We start from the raw sequence: 21,764 nt of genomic DNA, 5'->3' as shown, positions 1-21,764 counted from the left end.
TGCTTGAAATTGCTATTAGATATCTTATCATTATTAGAGCAGAGGCTTTATATCAATATTTTAATGCAAGCATAGTTAAGGTTTGATTGTCTGTTTTGAAAAATATCACCGTAAAGTTAATTATGAGCTGGCTAATTATCTCCATTAATTTAAGAATAGTCATATGTTAGAATTACGTTGTTTTTTCTGTCTTCCATGCAGACATGACTAACAATGGTCTTTGTTTCTAAGAAATTAATGCCTGAGCTGAAAACACAGGAAAAGATCCACCTTTTTTTCCAAATTATCTTTCAAAGGACTGTATTAAGCAAACTTCACCCCACAGCGAAGGGGTATGAAGAAAATTGTTAACTCTCCATCCAGACAGATTCAGAGTTTTCTGGGATGCAGAGCCAAATTAACAACAGCTCATGAAAAGTGTACTCCTGTTCCCCTTTCCCATCCTCATCCACTGTTTCCCTTGAACCAGTAACAGTATTCTGACCTCATTGAGAACGAGCTCATGGTGCTAACCCATGAGAACAATAATCCCACAAAATAAAGAATACTTTCTGAGGGACTGAATCCCTGAACCAGCTTACTGTGGGGTAAGGTAAGTGCCAGGGCAGGGGAGAGGTGAGGAGAGACTGTGCAGCCAAGGACTGCGAGAAAACAAAGCAGGAGCATGGTGTAAAACACCAACTACTTCCAAAACTGGTTTGTTTGCCACATGAAGCCATGCTGTCAGAGGGGAGGAGGAGTCAGCAGCCACCATGGCACACTACAGTCAATCAAAGAGAACACAATTAATGGCAACACAAACTGCTTGTGATCAGAAACACAGCTGATCTCGGTGACCTGCTGCAATATTGATTTGCCATGGACTGGAGCCAGGCACAACAACGGCTCCATCAAAACCTCCCTCGTGTTTCTCTGTTCATGTAGTACTATAAAGATGTAGGTCAACAGCCTGTGTTCGACAGTGTAGCACAGCCAAAGCGGAGCAGGCATGCACCTACACCACACAAGAATAGAAAACATTCATGCCAGCTCCGACCAAAGGCTCAGCTAGCCTATAATATTTCCAACAGAGACCAAAAATGGACACCTAGGGAAAAATATAAGGAAAATGCAAATGTACAATGACACGTGGCCTATGTACTCTATCAGCCTACACATGTCCATAACTTAGGGACTCTGGCACAGTGTAAAGAAGTATTTCATTCTGTGTGTTTTTAATTTATATCTCTTGTCTTTGTTTTGAGCTTGTATTGACAGTAAAAGCAGCAATTCTTCTCAGTTGACCCTCTTTCTTCATGATTTACACATATGTATGTTGAAGCCTGCAGCTGCCTCCTCTGGCAGATGAATTGAGGCACATGTAGGTCTTCCTCACGCAGTGACCGTCCTCTGCCTCCACTCTTCTTTGCTGACCTTCTTGGGCATTCCCTTTCTGTGTAGGAGAATCTGAATCCTTGCCAAATGGGAGAGAGGACAATTTTCTGTAAGATGTAAGGTGGTAAGCATGACATAAGAAGAGGAAAGCCAACACCATAAAAATATTGAGCACTCATCTCCCAGATTAGATGCAACTGAGAAGAATGAAGATCCTACCCATGTTCCTTTTCTGTGCCAAGGTCTGTCAGTGATCTACCCTTCAGTCTTCAATGGAAAACTCCTGTTAGCTCTTTCCTGGTATAAGACTATTTAAGGAAAATTCTACTGTTGCTTTTATTAGTCAAATACCTTGAAGACTTTCCATACAGTCATGATTAGTCACTACTGATGCATCCCATTTATAATGCTCTTAGAGCTGCCCACGATGCCCACTGTATGACCTCTAAGGGAATCATTTAAAAAATGTTTAAGTGACCAACAAGCTGAAGTCCTTTTCAAGAGGTACTCCACGTGCTTAAGGTCAGATGTTTTAGGGACCTAAAGGTGCAGGTAGGGTCTTAGCAGAATTTAAGGGCTGCATGTATCTCACACGCCTAAGCATTACAGAAAACTTTGCTAGAGCTGAAACACCCATGGAAGTGAGATTAGGGCCTAGGATACCATGGAAATTTTGGAAATCACAGTCTATGATTTATTTTACAAGTATTTATATTTTTACTTTTCTTGCACCTCCTTAGTGTCTCCACCCCCTAACAAGAAGCAAGTATACATGTAATAGGGCATTTAAGAGAGAGAAGTGGGATGCATTGAATGACGCACTGCCAGCAAAAAAATGGAAATATCAGTACTGTTATGCAAAGCCTTGGTAAGACATCATTTGGTCATCCTAAGGTCAGGAAAGAAGAATTCAAACTGGAACAAGTTCAGAGAGGAATAGCTTGAATGGCTGGAAGAACAGGGAATCTATTAGACCTGGAGAAACCAAAACACCTTGGCTCTTTAACTGATCACATCAAAGACTGTGCTGTATAATATCACTGTTATACAGCACAGGAGTACATGTAAGGGGTGGAAAAGATGCTTAAGAAAAAGGAAAATGTTGGTACAGCAAAATACTTATAAGCTAACCATGAATAAAGTTAGGCTGGAAATTGGAAGGACGTTTCTTCCAGAGAAATGAGGTTCTCTGAGCCTTTCTCAGAGAAAAAAGCGATCCAGTCACTTTTAAGCTTAAGCAGTTTGTGGAAAGGATTATATCATAAGACCACAAGATTATATCACAGCAAGTCTCTGCCAGTCCTATTTGCCAACATGCGTATATCCAGATAGAGCTGAGGCAGATAAAAACACCCTACATGAACAAGGAACTTGGCACAGGGCTCAGACTTCATAACTTCCTTGTAAAACTGCAATCTGAAACATCCTTTTGGGAGCTCCACAGAAGAAAGTGAAAACATTCAATAAATACTTCTGTATTGGCAAGAAAGGGAACAGTGGGTTTCTATGGCTTCCCAGTCCATTAACAGCACAATGGTGAACATGTTTGAGAATCAGCAGGTCCAGGTAACTTGAACTCCAGAGCCATAAAGGAGTTAGGGGAGGGAGACTTGGCACACTGGTGATAAACGTTGGAAAAGCTGGAAAGTTCAAGAGGGCTGGAAATGGGCCCACATGAAGACAGTCACACATGGAAATCAAGATTATTTGTGTAACTACAGGCCAGCTACCCTGCCACTCTCAGACAAGGTAATGGGAACACTTCCATCAGCAAGATTCAGCTGGCAAAGAAGGAAACAATAAGAACATGATTAATGGCAGACACACCGTTCACTGTCTTTTTCAGACTAGTTTGATTTCATTATTGAGGGGACTGCAGAGTTGAGTGGTGGAGGTAAATACGGCTTTTTAGAGCTTGGTACTCCTGTAGCACTGCAATTAAAAAGAACAGCATACGATGTCAATAAAGCACAGATTAATTGGATCGTGAGCACACTAATTGATAAGTATCAAAAAGTGACTGTCAATGGGGAATCATCTAATGATTAACTTCAGGGGTCACTATACTCAGGGCTATTAAACGTATCCTGCCCTGTTCTGGAAGCAAATATAAGAAACACTGCTGAGATAATTTACTGTAGATGACACAGTTTGACAGAATCATAAATAATGATGAAGATAAGGCTGTCATCTAGAATCATTTGGAGACAGAACTAAACTGAGCTGACTCAAACAACCTGTGTTTTAAATCAGAGAGATGAAAAATTACAGATTTCATAGCAAAGAGAGCTGACCATCTGCAGAATGAGGCTGCATCTGTAAAGCAGTAACGCTGGAAGGATTTAGGGGTCCTATCTGACAAGCAACCCAACATGAGCTCCCAAGGTAACAGAAGAGGATAAAGCAATTTTTGTCTTTACAACCAAAGGAGTTGTTCAGTAGGAGCAGAAAAGACACTTTGCCTCTCTAATTGGGTAAAGCTGATCCTGGAAAAATTCTTGCAGTTCTGGTGTCCTTCTTAAAGTACATTGGCAAACTGGAGAAGTCAAGAAATGAGTCATGGGAATTAGTTGGGAACTAGGGAAAAAAACACTTCCAATGAGAAATACGAGCTCAATCTCCTCAAATTATCAAAAACAAGAGTGAAAGGGATCTGTTTACAGTACATGCATTTGTTTTGCAAAAAATGCAATGTGAAGAAAAAAAAAAAAAAGCCATAATACAAGCCATGGCTGTACTCTGTATCCAGGTAAATTTTGAGGAAAAAAAAGACCCATTTCTAACAGCATGTGTACTGCAGCCTTGGAAGTAATGACCTGTGGTGTGTGCACCCAGTGGACACTCTGGAGCCACGTGTGAGCTGCAGGGCTCAGAGGAGGGATAGGTGAGTGATGGCATGAGATATGCATAACCCATAGTGTGCATGATGCCTCTGAGCATGCATCCTCATGCACATATGAAACTTGACTTATTTATAGCTCCAGATCATTGTGGGATGGAAAGAAACAAATTGTGAGTTAGGTCAAATAACAGGATGATGCGTAACGGTAATAATTTAGTCTGACAGCACAAACGCACTCCAAATATTGATGAATTCAAGCTCTTTAAAGTAGGGGCCTTATCTTCATTACAGCTACAGCGCGGGTCTGTTTGAAATCTGGCATTTTCTGCTGAGTACTCGGGGCTGTGGGCATCCCTCCCAGCCACCGCAGTGGCTGCAGAAACCATTTGGCCCTGTCCTGGCCCAGCCTTCTTGTGGGAGGCTTGTATCAGATCTGCCTCTTCTGTGAGCAGTTTCAACCTCCTTTCAGCCCCCCAAAAGCCAGACTGAGAGCTCTGAAATAGAAACTATAACTTCAGGGGAAATAGGAGGGGGAGCAGGTATAGTAGAACCTGCTGTAGCATCTCTGGGAGGGCTGGCACCATCCACAGGGTGACGGGATGCTGGATGAGACTTGGCTGCAGCCTCTCCAGTGGGTGCCCAGCACAGGGAAGGGGATGGCCCTGTGCAGCTCAGCTGTGAAATCAGAAAGCTGTGATGGATATTGAGCAATAGCTCCCAGTCAGCATGTCTTCCCCAGCCTTTGTTTAATTTAACTGTAAGATGCCATTAAGGTCTTTTAAGAAACAAGGAACCTCAAAAGCCCAACGTAAGCACAGAGAAAGGCCCTGATAACACGGGAATTTGATAGATTCCAGTGAAGAATCTTTTGGATCATTTGGACTCTAGATGTGCAAGGAGAGCAATGGGTGAGACTGAAGCTGAGCAGTAGAGAGCCCCAGCTCTGAAGCTGCAGGAAAGGTGGGCAGACAGCCTGAGAAACCACAGCCACATGTTAGTGGGGAAAGGGCACAGGGCAGAAAACCTGAGGAGAACTCAAATAGTTTGGGAACTGGGTTTAAAATAAAGCCAGTTGTTCATGAACAGCAACTTACTGCTCCTGTGTTTAGGGAAGTAGGACTTTGTACTTTTCTTGCAACAAACCAGGCAGCATAAAAATGTTTGACCCTGTCTGTAGTTTTCTTCCTGCAACTGAAATGTTTCACAAGATCCTGAATTTTGGTGAGCTGCTTGGCTTAAAAAAGCCAATGCATGTTTGAGAGTTTTAATTCTGTGTGTGTGTGTGTGTGTGTGTGTGTGTGTGAATGTGAGTTTAGGTACCTCAAATTACATTTCAGCTTCCAAGTGAGGGCAGTAACTTTCTCTGCAATGTCGGCAGCCTAACTGGAAGAACATGTTTCTAATAAGAGAAATGCAAAGTATAGGCAGCGAGAATTTAGGAGATACACTAGAAAAAGACAACTTCAAAATATTGTTAGAAATGAGCTCATTAAATGTGCTTGTTTTGATCTCTGCATCCCATACAGTACAAAGGGTCCACTGGGTGCATATCAAGGGGGAATGGAAAGATCAATTCATATCAAGGACGGCAGCAGAAGTAGCAAGGATAAAGGTGTCTTGTTTCACCTGTGGTTTTTTTTACCTTCTGCTTATGACTACATTTCATTTTAAACTTTGAACCCAAGAGCAAAGGTGCACTGAGCAGCAGATGTTGGGAGACAAAAACATGAACATGCAGCAGGACCTCAGATGTCACAATATGTAAATACAGGCCACAGAACATAAACACGAGAGAATGGCAGCAAACATGGGCTGTGCAAGGAGATCCTGTGTAAACAAGATCTGCCTGGCAGGAGATGCTGTGAAGACAGGAGTTTTGCAGAAAGACTGAAGGAGTTGGGTCCCTTCTCCCTGGAGAAGAGAAGACTCAAGGGGGATCTCATCACAGTATTCTAGTATCTATAGGGTGGCTACAAAGAGGATGGAGGTTCTTTTTCACAAGGAGCCACATGCAAAAGAAAAGAGGCAAAATGCATGAGTTGCACCAGGACAGGTTTCATCATGATATAAGAAAGAAATATTTTACAGTGGGAACAATTAATCACTGGAACAACCTTCCCAGGGATGTGGTAGAGCCTCCATTGCTGGAGGTTTTCAAGATGCTATTGAACAGGGTGCTAGGTAGTCTCATCTGGGTTCTTTTTCCTACAAAAGGTTAGACCAGATGATTTTTCGAGGTCCCTTCCAACCTGGACTCTTCTATGATTCTATGAACTACACAAGTTGCAAGACAAACACTGGAGTGTGGCAGGACCACAAACTACCCACACAGAGAGAGGATGGGGGAAGGAGGATGCTCACGTGTGTGGGAACAGAGCAGGTCAGGACATGGGACAACAGCAAAACTCCAGAAGGCAGAAACTGGGCAAAGCAGCCACCTCTGGTTATAAACACAGCACTACTGCCTTGCAGGTGTAGCATGCATCGTAGCACAGGGAGGAGGCTTCAGTTCTCAGATCCAGTAAGAATAAAGAAGCTGTGAAAAGCATGGATTCCTTCTTAAGGGTGTGTGTATTATTGACCATAACAAGCAGCACAAGACAGGCTGCCTTTTCACAGGGAGGGAGGCATTTTGGAAACAAAGTCATTATGGGCATAAAGGAGATCCCCTTGTGGAGGGAACTGTTCTGTGGAGAAAACTGGACACCGTTAAGTCAGTAACTGATGCTTTACTGGTAAAGCTGGAATGAATCTCATGTGCTTCTGCTCCTGATCTCATTGTTTCCAATGGATTGGATTTCACTGGGTGGAGCATGGGAATCTCACTTCTGTTACCATGCCCATGAAGATGATCCATACTGTAAAGATGATTTCATACACTTACCTTTGCTCCAGTCACCCATTTACAGTGAAGCTGTTCTTGTATCAGAGTTTTAGGGAGTGATGTGGGAAAAAGGAACATGTCCCTCTGACAGAGGGAAGGGAGTTAGGTTAAACAGTGGTTAGAGAAACAGACGGGGTAATTAGGGTTATAACCAGAGCACTTCAGTTAGGTGGCATTAATTCCCTCCCATCCTCTCCTGTCTCATTGCACATGACACAAACCCATGAGCTCCATGTATGTGGCTTGCCTGCACCCCATCCATGGAAAACCTTGGGTGAGAGGCTATGTGAGCTGACCTGTGTTAAGTCAGGTCAGAGCTGCTAACGGGGGACAAAACCCATGACAGTAATTTCACTGCTCCACCCATGAAAGACTACAGTATGTATTTCTATTTATATAATAGGAAAAAAATTATTAAATGGAATTCAGTTGCCGATGTACTTGTTCAAAATGGCATTGGTGTCATAACAGAGGTCATTGACACATAGCTAAATCAAGGAAGATGACCAAGAATTTAAGAAATCTGGTCATGTCTTATTTATGGAAAAAGCCTCAGCAAGGAGCTGTGTGGCAATTTCTGGGGGTGGAAAGACTTATGGCGTCTGGGTAAGAAAGTTTGTGTAATCTGTCTAGGAAGGGAGAAGTCATCTGGTTCAAGGAGAAATGTATACAGATAACTAAAACAACCACAGGAGAATGCTGCACAAAAGCTTCTAGGGAGGTACAGAAGGGACATAAGGATATGTTTTGGTAAACACGAAAGCTCTGCAAGGCACTGTGCACACAGATGGGAGTGAGGTTTCTTTTAAAGACTGTGCTCACCACAGCAGAGAGCAAAGCCCAGTAAAAATATGAGACATCATCAAAAATCCAGTCAAATGGCATAAAAAATGGAGATATTATGCAGTAGATAGAAGTAATCTTTGGTGGTAGCCTATCGGATCCCGAAATGGCAATTGCTTAAAATGCTGGAGCAGCTGTTTTGGTAGGAAAAATATATGTGGGCTCCTGGCTGGTTTACAATGAGCTTTCCTCCTGACCAGTGGGTTAGTCTTTCTGTCAATGCTTTGGGCACAACAGCAAATCTGGCATCAGTATTTTTTTTAAACCTGAACTGTTAAGAAGAATGTGATTTCTTAAAACTCTTCAGGGTTTTTTTTTCCCCAAGGTTTTAAGGACCTGTGCTGTCAGTCCAGCTTGCTCATGTGTTTGGGTAATTGCTCCTCAATGGGTTTTAGTAGCAGGAATTTTAAGAGTTTACACCATGGGACTGCAGCAAGCTGGCTCTTTTTGACCAGACATTTCACAGAGGAAGCACATGATGTGCAGAGGCAGCAGAGGTAAGTGCAGGCGCTGGCCAGGGCATCCAAGCCAGCCCAGTCCCCTGCAGCAGGGAGGGTCAGCCCTGAAGCGGCAGAGGAGCTCTGATACACAGGGACTGGCAAAGGCTCAGAAAGTGAAATATCTTCTGTGTGTCTTGGGTAGCAGTCCCCTGAGAGGGATAGGTTAAAAGTGCCGTTTCCTTCTGCACCTTCCTGTTACTAAGGTGGGAACCACATTTTACAGAGCCCTGTTTTCTCTATTATTCTTTCTGTGTCACCCCATCTCCCCAAGGTTTCTGGTTCTTCCCTTGGCCTTCAGCCTGTCATAGCCTCACCCCTCGGCAGACATTCGGTGCTGATGTAAATCCAAACTGAATCTGGCAGATTTAAGCCCAGTCTACCCTTCATAGTGCTTTCCTACAGACATAACAATTCTATGGGAAAATTGAATAGAAACGTAAAATATTAACTTTTTGGAGGCTACCTGCTCCTGAAAAAGTTTGAAACTGAGCATTTCATGGCTAAAATGTAAATGCCTTTGAGGGGAAAAAAATCACTGATAAACGGAAGAGTGGCTGTAATGGAAATAGTGTTTCCCTGCCCAGGAGAGAGCTGGGGACCTGAGCACTGGCGGGCGATCACACAGATACACCAGCTTCAGGAGAGCTACCTGCTAGGTGAGGATCAGGCCCCACCGTCACGTTTTATTGAGACATTGGTGTAGTACAAATAAAGCAGGGCTGAAGCTGTGGCTGCTACAGGCAAGAGAAAAGGAAATGAGCCAAGTATGATGTCTTCATAACTTGCAAGCTATAAGAATGTGTTTTGCTGGCCTTATGGATATCCGGACTTTGAACTCCCCTTCATTCCCATTTCTCTCTCCCATGACATCGATTAATTCCTTGGGACTGTCTATAACCCCCAAATTCCTTTGAGCTTGTCCTGTGCAATGTTACACCACTGGGGCTCCGAAAACTATTGTGTAATGGAGTGAGATCACAGACTAGCTCAGTCCACGCGGCTTGCGCTATCTTGCCCGCCTGATGGTTAGCTGCAGTTAAAACGCTAAAAAAAACATTCATGTAGGATTACAGACATGATTCTTAATAGTGCTAGGAAATTCAGGCATGCAAGTGATCTTCCATAAGCAAGGAATCCACTGATGTGGAGAAGTTTTCCACTGATGTTTGTAAGTTCATTGACTCTGCTGTGGCTGCAGTTTAGGAAATCCAGCCTTTATTTGTCTTATGTGCTGTATAAACACATACGGATGTGTTAATCATGTAGGCTGGTACAGGGGGAAGGAGAACAGCAGTATCATGTTTTCAGATGTGATGTTTGGCCTCTGAATGTTAAATAGAAACCTGGACAGTATTCATGGACTCTCAGCAGATGCACCATGATGTTCAGATTAAAAAGTCCCTGACAGTCAGGAACTACCATCCCACGGTGGGATTTTCCTTTGAATTGAGTCATTGGCCTTTTACAAAATCTCATGTTAAAAACCTATCGACATGCAAAGCACAGGGAACAACCATTTTAACTTCCTGGGTTGTGCCCTCATGAAAGCACTGGGAACAGTCAGGGGGCTTTCACAGCCTTTTATTTACACAGAACCTCTGGGAAAATGCAATATGAAAATGAGCCCAGAGTGTTTTGCTGCAGTGTATCCTGACCAGGAGGTATGAACAACCAGGACAGGACTCAAAAGCTGTATCCTTGGTGATTCATTTAGCTTTCTAACCACCATGAAAATCATAGTGCACCACAATGTAAAAAGTGAATGTGCTTGGTCAAAAATAAGGCTATTTGTGAGCTTCAGATAGTGATCAAATGGCTATATTTTATTCACTAAAATTAAAAGAACTAAAATTTAAAAAAGCTTTGCATATGGACATGTGAATATGCTGATGCAGGATGGGCATGTGAGAAGACACAGTGTGGTCAATAAAAATTATGTAGGTCCTCTGAAGAGTGTGAAATCTGCCCTGGATGAAGGGGTAGGAGGACCAGGCTTCCAGCAGCTGCCTGGCAGTGCACAGGACATTTTCCTCTCCTCTGGGGCTAGGGGGTCCGTTCACCCTTCCGGCTGCTTCTTCCCTGATGTCTGTACCTGTTGTTCGCTGTTGACTACACACAGTTAATGAGGCCTGAAAATATGCTTTTGGAGACATTAATACAACCATGTTTTATCACCAGGTCATTTTGTGTTGGCATGTGTGGTTATAAGCTAGAGGGAATAGATGTCTTTAAAACAAGCTGTTTGGTCAGAGAAGATGCGCTGTGGTTGCAAAATGCCATGCACTGTGTGTAGGGCTGAGAGGAGAAGGCTGCAGATGCCCAAGAGCTTAAACATTTATACTTGAAGGTAAAACTATGACATGCAATCATTCTGCAGCCTGCACTGGCTTTTGCTGCTTGCCCCAGATTATTCTCTGGGCTGTTTTTCTGAAGCAATGCCATCCCAGAGTGATTAAAGACCAGTCCCAAGCCAGACAGAACACGGGTCTGTGCCTATGGGTCTAACCTGAGGGCCAGAAAATGAAGATCTGATGAGAAACTACTTTTGTGTTTGCTTGATTAAATATGGCTATAAAATTAAGATAAAACATATACACAGCTCCCTGGAGGTGTGTTGGGAGGATGCAGCATTTGATGTTTGTAAAGTGATTTGGAAGTGAAAAATGCTGCAACAATGCAAAGCCCTGTCCCTTGCAAGAAAGCTGATCACTTCTTTTATAGGGTAACAAAGTCCAGAAGAGTGGAGTGGAAATCAGCCTGTCTCCAGATCTCTTTCAGCAGTCCTACCCTTAGCTAATGAGGGTGGCTGCAACTCTGATACAGCACAATGCTGCAATCTTCTGGAAAGAAGGAAGAAGAAAACCCTTCAGCACCGAGTGACTTCAGGATGCCTGCAGAGTCACTGTTGTTATTTATGTAGAGGGGTGCTGCTGCAATCCCAAAACCAGGAGTTCAGGCCTGGATCCAGCTGACTTCGCAGTGACTGGCATGGCTTCAGAAATATCTCACCATCCCTTTATCAGCGCGTCTGCAGCATTTCTGACTCAAGGCCCATGAGTGAATGCTTCTTCAGAAAGATGGTAATTGGTGCCCGATGCATTTGAAAACTGGCAAAACTATATGATAGCAGAACAAGCCCTGCTTTTGCTTTTTCAGAAGCATTTGTGCTATGGGGATCAATGTACATATACATTTGTGAGCCTATGGGAACAAGACCGTGAAAATCTTGGAGGGGCAAGACTATACACAGTGCCTGTCAGCAGTTCTCTTGAAAAAGGCTAAATTCTTCATTTTATGGAAGGACCTCTGTAGGACATACTGCCGTGGGAACTGGTAACAAGCAGGGTGTGAACAGTTTGTAACTCCCCCTTGGAGACCCATATCAAGAAATCTTGCAGTGCAATGAGGTGCAAAATATCCTCCTTTTTCCTCATGTCCAGTATCCAGCTGCCCACCATATTTTTTGAAACTTATTTCTTGACTGAAGGGTTATTGCAGGGGTCTACTGTAACTGCAGTGAGCACCTAGGCACTGCTTGTTTGCCTTCAGAACGGCCCTTCATGTGCACCCTACCCCGTTTGTGCTCACCTTCTGCCACAGCTCACCACCACTTCAGCTGTGCAGATGCAGGAAAGGATGTTTTTATTTCCAGTAGGGATGCTTTCAGTGATGCTGTAGATAAGCACAGCCTTGCAGCCTGACTGCCACCCTGGAGGAGACAGCAAAGATGAACAAGCAGGAGGGTGGTGGAGCACAACCTTCTAAACCTGGTTTGCAGCTGAAGGAAGCATGCTACATAATGACCCTCTCATTTTTTTCTCCTCTAGACTGGGTATAAAAGCAGGCATGGGTTGATGAGGAGGAGGGATGCTGCGTTAAGGGGGTTGTGGTCACCGTTGTGCTCACCCTCCCCTTTTGAGCAGGGCAGTGCCCACTGCTGCAGGTGACATGGCTGTTCATGAGATAAAGTGCTACAGTCTGGTGTGAAGACCACAGTCTAACCCACAGCAGTGGAGTTATCGTGGACAGTGGTGGCTCAGCATCAGAAATGGCAACAGGAGTCAAGAAGTCTCTGTGCCAATCCCAGCTCTGCTACCCTGTGGGACCAGCAAGGCCCCAGGAAAAACAAGTACAAGGCAAATAGAGTATAAGAGTTAGCCCCTTCCCAAAGCCCTTTCCTTTATCAGAAGTACTTCATTACACATCTATATATAAAGCTGGGATAGCAGTATTGGCCCACCTCCTCGGGTGTTGATTTCAGCAAGGAAATTGGCCCCAAGTCCTGATTTAAACTTGCATTTCATGTTCATCACGAACTCGTGCAGAACAAAACACCTCCTGTCTCACTTCCCATCCCATTAGTAAGAGGCAAAATGGCTTTTTAGGAAAGCTGTGTAATTCCTGCCTTAAATTCTCTGAAGTGCTGGGGGGTTTTTTGGTTCCTCTGTGCAGCTTTTTTTACAGTTTCTTAAGCCACAGATGAGAAGAAAAAAAAACAACCACACAACAAAAATCCAATTAAGGAAAAGCCTTGAGAAAGAGAAAGTGCTTGTTGTTTAAAGGACAGCTGTAAAGGGAGCCAGGAAAGGTGGGTTAAATGCAGAGCCTAAATATCCAGCAGCCATAGTTGTTATCTGAGCCATTAACGATGCAGCAATACTGGTTTGGGGTTTTCCCCTCCGTTCTCCAGGTTCAGCCTGTGAGCAGGTCTCCACAAGCTCCTTGCTTATTGGTTTGATATCATGAAAAGTAAAAGCCTGTTAAGAAAAGAAAATGTATGAAGAGGCAAAGTAGTGATCCCAGAACTCTGGAAAAAAATCTTGGCTCTGCATTATTCTACATAGGGGCAAATTGATCAGGTGCCAAGAAAAAAGAATTACCCCAAAACAACAGCCTTGTTTTGATTTCCACCCATTCCAGTTGATCACAAGTCTCCAGGCTGAGCTTGTCATTTAAAGGAGAGCTTCTTATTCAGTCAGCCACAAGCAGTGACTGCAGGGAGAAAGCACAGCCTAGTTTTATTTAGTATATTTCAGCTGTTGATAAAACAACGGTTCCTTCCTTGAATGTCTCAAAACCTGCACAACCAAACTATACCATAAGTGATACGTGTTGTACCAGGATTTCCTTGTACTCTGTTAGACACAGATGACCTGAGACCCACTCACCCCATTTGCCCATGGAAAAAGAAATGAGATGAAGAAATAGAAAAAGGAGTAAGAGAATAAATGTAAAAGTAGAAGGCATCTCTGTTAATTCTTTGCCTGGTTTATGTTGCAGGCTCTTTCTCTGGCTCTTTGACCTGTAAGTTTAAAACCATTCTGGAGGGCTTCAGCCATTTTCAGCTTGCTGGCCTTGGTGGAGGGAAAAATTCTGCTTTAGTACTTTAAAATAACTGGTGATAGGCTTGTTTTCTCAGATGCTTGCACAGATGCTGGAGGCCACAGATTGAGCACTACTGACCTGCTGGGTAGAATGCAGCCATGGTTTTATGGGAAGCAGAGGAGTTTTGCACAGGTAAGTGACTGAATCTGCAGCTAGAGAAGACCAGACGAAAACACACCAGCTCACTCTATGGACTAAATTCTGCCAGTGACACAGAAAGAGTGCACAGTAGTACTAAGGTCAGTCTTGGACTCTGTGTGTATATTTGCTTAAGTAGAGATTTTCCTCCTTCCCAATTAGGACAGCTTTGTTTTATATCTGTGCCTCTCTCTGGTCTATCCAGCCCCAACATGATGGAAATGCCTGTTCCCTGCTGCTTAAAGACACAGGGCATGGAGGGATCCCCGTCTGTGGCAAGGAAAACAGGGAAAGCTGATGCACGCATGTGTGTGTGTGTGTATTCCTATGTATCACCTCTGCTGGAAGCTATGAGGCACTGATAGCTCTTAGTTCAAACCGAAGTACCTCAGTCTATGCAGGGATCTGTTTGTATATATTATTCAAGTGAGTATACTTGTAGATATATACAAAACATGCAGATGTGACTGTATACTCAAGGTGATGTATTTCCACATGAACTCATTTATCTTGAGAGGCAGGCAAGGAACAGTGTTTGGAGCAGCTTTCTGCTGGAAAGACTCCAGGCAAGAGTGATCTCTCTTTGGTCATTTAACAAGTGGTGGGGTCAGATTGAGATCTCTGAGGCTTTGAACATTTAGCCTTTTCCTTTCTCCATCCCACCTGCCTTTCTTTCTCATATTATGCAAGAGATGAGGTACTCCGATAAAAACACTTCTTGTGGGAGAATATGACTCAGTTTTCACAAGTGGATACCCCATGAAACATGGCCAGCATCCCCTCACAAGTCTTCATATAACCAAAATAATATCAAAAGTGGAGGCAGGAGAGAAGCAGGGTCAGAGGGGTGAAGTGAAGGGGGAAGTCATAAACTTCCTTTTGTATTATGTGCACCTAACTCCTGCAGCCTCTGAATCACAACTGTGCACAAATAACTCACAGTCATCTACAGGAAATCACCACATTGTAATCATTGTCCTTTTTACTCAAGAATTTGCAGGCTTAAACTATTAGTGGCCCAGTATGTTTATACACATCCAAATTATACCTCTGTCATGTGGGATATAGTTTCTCTGATCTAATTTAACTGTCAAATATCTCTCGGAAGCAGCTGGGAGAAAATCTAATGCAACAAACTAGGCCTTTCTCCACCAAGGGAGACAAAAACTCATCATTGCTTCAGACCCGAGACTGAATATACCTAACTCAACCACAAATTGCTGGGCTAAGTGGAGTTTGCAGCATAGGCAGGAAGACTAATTCCTTCCCTTGCAGGAATTACCATGTTAAACTCCCTGACCTGGGTTACACAGGAGGCCAGATTAGATTATCGCTGCCCCAAATTCTGGTCTCAGAAACCAGTTTTCACTGCCCATCTGGCTGCAGTCCCAGGTAAACAAGAAAAAAATCCAAGCGCCTGGTTGGGGTATCTTGTTTCTGTGTGGTGCGGTGGAAGGACTCTCATTGGTGTCAGTAAGAAGGCAGTACAGCTTCCTGAAAACAAGAGATGAGAAAAGTATTAGTGGATGTCTGGGGGTTTTTTTAGGGTCGGTGTCGGTCAACATGGGGCCCTCCTAGCATGGCCTGTATATGCATGCAGGCAGCTCCTGCCGCTGAAGCAGGGTTCCTGAATGCCTTGAATTTGGTTAAGTACAGAGAACCCCCCCCATGGCATGGTGAATCCCAGAGATGCAAACCATTTGCAATGGGCACTGATGGGCAATGCTGTCTTTTCTCTACTTTTGGACCCTCCCCTGGGTGATTTGGTCCCTTCTAGGGAAAGGGATGCTGTCTTGCCCAATGCAGCCCTTCAACAACCTCTTCGCCATGCCCAGGGGTTGGCCATAGAAGCCCCAGACAGAGACTGAATAAGCCCTGCTGCCTGTCTTCTCTCCCTACCGCAGCCAGCCCTCAGCAAACAGACCAGGAACAGCATCTTCCCATGCCACAGATACCCACAGCCACGCCAGACCCATGCATCTGAGGGACACGATATGGTAAGAGGCAGAAGCTCTCTCCAATCAGCTGAAGAAACAGAACTTTATTTCTCAAAGAGCTGCATGAACGTCTTCTGCTTAGTAGCTCCTCACCTTCCAACACAGCTAGCAGAGCCTGCTTCCCTGGTGTGTTGGTGCTCACTTACAACTCACGCTTACCCCTAAAGCTCTAGGATCCCTTTTTAGCACCTCCTGTGTGAAATACTTAGGCAGATACTACCAGCAGGGCTTGAGCTCCCTTCTGAGGTGCCATGAAATCACATGGTGATTGACTACCCCCTAGAGCAGCTTGCCCATCCTTGATTACCGAACATGCCTCCATCTGTTTGTCCTTTCCCAACCCCTGGAAGGATGGTGAATTAACAGCAGGGCTGTGACTAATGGCAGTGTGAGCAAGCAAAGAGGCCATCGGCTATCTAAATCAGCTGAATCAGAAGGAGCAAGGAAAAGGGAAAAGAAAAAAAGCTACCTGAACAAGCACTAATCGCTTACAAGCCACAACATGAACAGCCAGGCATATTAGTGACTCACAGGTGAAATGTGTGACAGCGACTTTGGTGAGCAGTGGGAAAGGTTTCATGCTTGGGTGGCAGGAGGGGAGGTTGTGTGGTAGAGCCAGGAGCTCAGCCAGCCAAGTGTTTCCCACACACATTCCTCTGCTCCATGCACTATGAAATTTGGTCAGAAGATAAAGCATGGAAGCAGAAAGAAATTCCTAGGAAGAAAGTGAAACAGAAAAACAAAACAGCATGGTAATTTCTTGCTTGCAAAGAGTGGTATTTCCATGTGCAGGCTTGCTCCACTTGCAATTTTACATGTGTACAGTGATTGCTGATATATGCCTCTGGTAAGAAGCTTGATTTGTCTCAGGAAAATCCCTTCCTTGATAATTTATTATTTGATATATATGTAAAGCAGCATACAATATAGCCTCAGTCCAAAGAGACTCATGCCTCCAGGGATGTTGTTGAGTCACCATCCCTGGAGGTATTTAAAAGATGTGGCACTAAGGGACCTGTTTAGTGGTGGTCTTGGCAGTGTTGGGGCAACAGTTGGACTCCATGATCTTAAAGGTCTTTTCCAGCCTAAATGGTTCTATGATTCTGTGATTCAAAGGGATGAACAAGAGAGAGAGAAATAAGCTAACAGCAGAGCACCCTGGTTTCAGAGCAGTCCCTGATGTTATTTTTGCCACAACTACCAGCACTGTGGTAGCACCCACAGGCTCAGCTGTGCGTGGTGTTGTACCTACACAGAGCAGGCACGTGCTGGCGGGCATCCCTCGGTGGTGCAGCCCTGCTGCTGGACAAGCACACAAAACCTCAGCCGAGCGATTTTCAAAGGGTAATGGGATCCAGGCCCTTCAGCAGCACTGAATAGGGTCAGTCAGTCCCACTGTAAGTCTCCTTGACTGGACCCCTTGCAGCAGGAGAGCATTTTTGAAGGAGCATTGTCCACCCAAGAGTCCGTACACTCCAGACCTCACCTCGATAAGGCATCTGTGCGTGGTGGATAAATAGCCAAAAATAAACTGCTCTGTAATGAGGAAACTATTATTTGCAAGCAGTGACCACACAGCCTGCCATCTACGCTGTGCCATTCAATCGCCAGGATGAGGCATGCTCTCTCGATGGTATTTCAGTCAGCTGCACTGACATGCAGGTACCCGCCGGGACACCAGCCCTGCGCCCAGCCCCGGGGTGCTTGGTGCCCTATAAAAATGGAGCAAAGAGCTTGCAGATGAAGCAATGAGCCAAACTCAGATTACAAAATAGACTGGAGGTGCAAATAAACCCTGAAATAATACAGTAGCATTGCAAACAGCAGCCCAGAGCTCCCCCAGCTGAATCGCTCGCTAGGTGTTGTCACAGCCAATAAAGCATTGGAGGCAGAACCTTGGAAGCCACCACTCTCAAGCAGCTCCTGCAGGAGAGGCACTGCCCCTGTCCCAGCGTTTCAGAGCATGCAACCCTTCTGCCAGTGCTGGCACATGTGATGAGCTTTACATGCAGCAAGCTGTGATTGCAACACAATGACTTGCAGTGTATTAAAATTAAGCAAGTAGTTAGATTATTTTCTGAATCAGGTACTAACATGAGACAAGATGCAAAGTCAGTCTAGGAGAGGAAACGAAGCGGGTGGAGGAGAAAGGGAGAAGCACTCCAGATGTGTTAGAAAATAAACCAACAGCGTGCCTGAGTTAATGATTACCAATCCCGGTGTTTTTTCAGACATACCAGATAGAGGAGGTAAATGCCAGAAGCCCAGGGATACAGAGAGCTCACCACAAGCCCACAGGATGACCAGTCTGCTGTCTGGTTCTCGTACATCTGCAAGCTCTTTTCCACTTCAGCGCATGGTGTGCAGCAGTGCCTCGTGGTGGCAGGGCACCATGGGGTTTGTGTTGTGTCAGCGCCACCCAACCTGGAAGCTCATGCGTGCAGCGCTGTCTTGTTTGCAGTGACTGCCAAGACGAGCACATGGTGCCTGCAGCCCCCTGCTCCCTTTCTTGCTGCCTGCCTGTGAAAATTTCCAGTGGTTCAGCACGTCTTCTGTTGTTTATGTTGCTGACCTTTTTATAAAAAACAACCTGTCTTTCAGAGGACACTTGCACAGAGCTAACAGGTACCTCACCAGCTCGTGGCACAACCTTGGGTGCTAACAGAGTGCTAAACAGCCTTGTGTGCACCTTGCATGACTGGCTGCAGGGGGACTTTTTTGTGGACAGGTGAATTTTAGTCCACACTTATGCGGATGCGCCAGAGGCATTGTAGGAGATGTGTAATGGCCCTTCACAGACCCTTTCCTTACGTGTTAATGAGTTACCATGACCCTGGTTTCCAGATCTCTGTTCAATTCACACCAGTTCCTCTCAGGCAGTGTAAGTTGTGCACCTCCACCGTTAGTAACAGCACCTTGAGCAGCTGGCCATTTCTCTACCACAAACACATACTTGTTTTTACAGCAAAGACATCATGCCTTCTTCTATCCTAGTAAGAAGATGAAAAGTACCTACTGTCCGCCTTTTCTCAGTTTTACCTCTGGCCTCTTCACCATCATTATATGGCAACAAGAACGTCTCATACTGTAGCTTCAGCCCTCAGAAATGTCTTTTGCCTCCCAAGTATGTGCTCTTCTAATTTGCCCCTCTGCCTTCCCAAAAGATTCTCTTGGGTTTTTTTAATTGTGGGTTAGACTGAGGCTGGCCCTGGGACAGATGGGCAGGAGCACACTGGGAAGGTGCAAACTCTTCCTTATCATAATTTCCGTGAGCATATGACAGTTACAGTCCTGGCCTGGCCCCAACCTTAACAGCACAAATAAGATGTGGAGAGAGAGCCTGGCCAGCACCTGCTACCACGCTGCTGTGTCTGGCAGACACTGCAGAGGCCTGGGAGGAGGAGAGACACAACATTGCTCAGCACCCTCTCCACGGAGAAATGAGATTGCAAGATCCTATGTCAAATGAAGCTGTTGCTAATGCAAGCTGTTTCTGGGACCACCGTAATGAAAACTGCACTGAGCACTGAGCTTCTGGTGCCACTGAAGCCCTCTGCCTTCCTCAAACTTCCTGGGAAGTGTTTTGAACTTTATTTTTAAAAGTGCAATTAATCATAGAGCAGAGCTTGAAATGAGTCCAAGTGCAATAAAAGCACCCAAGCAGAGCCTGCTCAGCCCAGCAAGCATTGTTTGCCACGGCCTGACTTCAGGCATCAGGAAACTTCCAGATGTGTTAACTTTGCAGCTCCTGGCTCCTGCAGGAATCTTAACTGCTACCATCTGTACGGGTGAAAGGCTTCAGAAAAGCAGCTCTCCCTCGCCTTTACTTACATTCCTCCAAGCACCAAGAGTTATTACCCTATGGCCTCAGCAATTTCTGCTGGCTTCGCCCTCATCGACTGAAGATTGCACCCTGCAAGGGTGCTATTTTTTTCTGCTTCCACCCTTTGGCAGGGAGCATCTTGGTGGAGCCCCTCCATCGGGTGGAGGACAGGCCCCCTCCATCTGCTCCTGTTCTGCATGTGGTTTACAATATGCTACAGGAAGGCATTTTCTCACGCTATTAAGTTTTCACTAGATGCGGAGGGGGATCAGGAATGCCTCGGATGGCGTAAAAATTCCCTTCTTGGTTTGGTTATTAGGATCTAGCAGCGGCAGCAGGCAAAATTACAGTCTCCATGAAATCCAAGTCTGCTGCTCTGCCACAGGCAAGGGGCGCACACCGTCCCCATTCCAGGTATGCTCGGACCCCTCCTGGGCCAGCCCCAGAGCCTCTCCAGTTACTCCTTTTGCCTCTAACCACAGGAGTAATTTGTATGTGTGCAAGCACTGGGTCTGTGCCCAGAGCCTGTGGGCAAGGAAGTTTTGGGGCTGAAAGGCCCTCAAATGGCTCTGGGTTGCTGCCCTGGGGAGCTGCCCCTAGTCTGTCTTTTTTTTCCAAGAGGTTGCTTTTTTGCTGCATGTTTGTCACCTTTTTCTCTTTCCCAAAGTATTTCAAGTAACTACCTCATGCACAAGCTCCATAGATGGTCCTAATCATCCCAATCACATTTAGCACTTACAAAGCACAGAGTGCCTTCTCTGATGGGGAGGCTGACACAGGCAGAGGTTCATTGCTTCACCCAGGGCCACACAAGGGGTTAGTAGCACAGCTGGGATCAGAAAGCTCTGGCTCTTAAGTTATGCTCAAACCACCAAACCTTATGGCAGAGGCAAACTGGAAGGACTGGGTCCAAATGAAAAGTGAGCGGTGCCCAGGACTGTAAATAATTTCATCTGACACAGATTTTATAAGCTTATGCAAAATACAGAAAAAGCTGGTGTCATCCTGGGGTTCATGACTGTTTCTTTCGGGAACCCTGTAGATCATCAAGCCCGCCCAGTACCCAATAAGTCCTGGAAATGAAAAACCAGTGAAGCAGTTTGTGACAGCAGAGACCTTGTCTGTGGCCAGGAGTTTGGGTTCTATCAAAACAAAACCAATAATGAAGTGCAGCTGCTGAAAAGCAAACCTACGCATGAGGCCTTGAAATAGCGGAGTGTGAGCAAAAAAGCAGGAGCAGGGGAGAGAGGAAAGGAGAAGTCTGACAAGAGGGACTTCAGTAATCCAGGTTTCTCTGGTGGAAGCTAAGAGGAGGTACTGGTCACCTGCCTGGTAGCGATATGAACGGGTATGTTTGCATCCAAATACAAGCAAGGTGTTCAAGATGTAACTTTGCTTTGCTTATGCTCCTGGCTGGGAATAAACCAAACAGTGTGAGGTTGTATGGTTTTAAGGGATGACCACGCTTTCTCATATTTTGCTTTAACATACTGCTGTTCCAAAAGTGTGCCCTGCTGTTTGGAGGAGGGGGAACGTGACAGCCACACTTGCAGCAAGGAGCTCCAGTTAAGTGCCAGCATGTCAGACCTGCTGCCCTCGGGCTGTGTGCCCCAGGGTGATGGCTTCTGAGGGGAGGCATGTGTTCAGAAACACTGTGCCAAAGCAGAGGCAGGATGCAGAGACATCTGAGTTACTCATCCTGGCTTAAACCTCACAGGATGTCTCAAGTGACTGAAGCGTAGGCTGAAATACAGGCTTAAACGGTAACTTTGGGGATTTTGGCATTGGGTGACTAGCCACAGAGAGGTCCAATATGAGATGACCAAGTACATAACCCCAAGTGACAGCAGAAAATCTACCAGATGGCACTGTCCATTCCCAAGGGGGTTTGGAATCACTAGTGGAAGCTGATGACTAGGCTTTATTATGACATTATCAGAGCAGAGAAATTATGGTCATAGGGAGAGCATTATCTATT

Source organism: Falco biarmicus, chromosome 6, assembly GCF_023638135.1.
Source record: "Falco biarmicus isolate bFalBia1 chromosome 6, bFalBia1.pri, whole genome shotgun sequence".
NCBI classification, from domain to species: Eukaryota; Metazoa; Chordata; class Aves; order Falconiformes; family Falconidae; genus Falco; species Falco biarmicus.
This window is presented reverse-complemented; position numbering follows the sequence as displayed.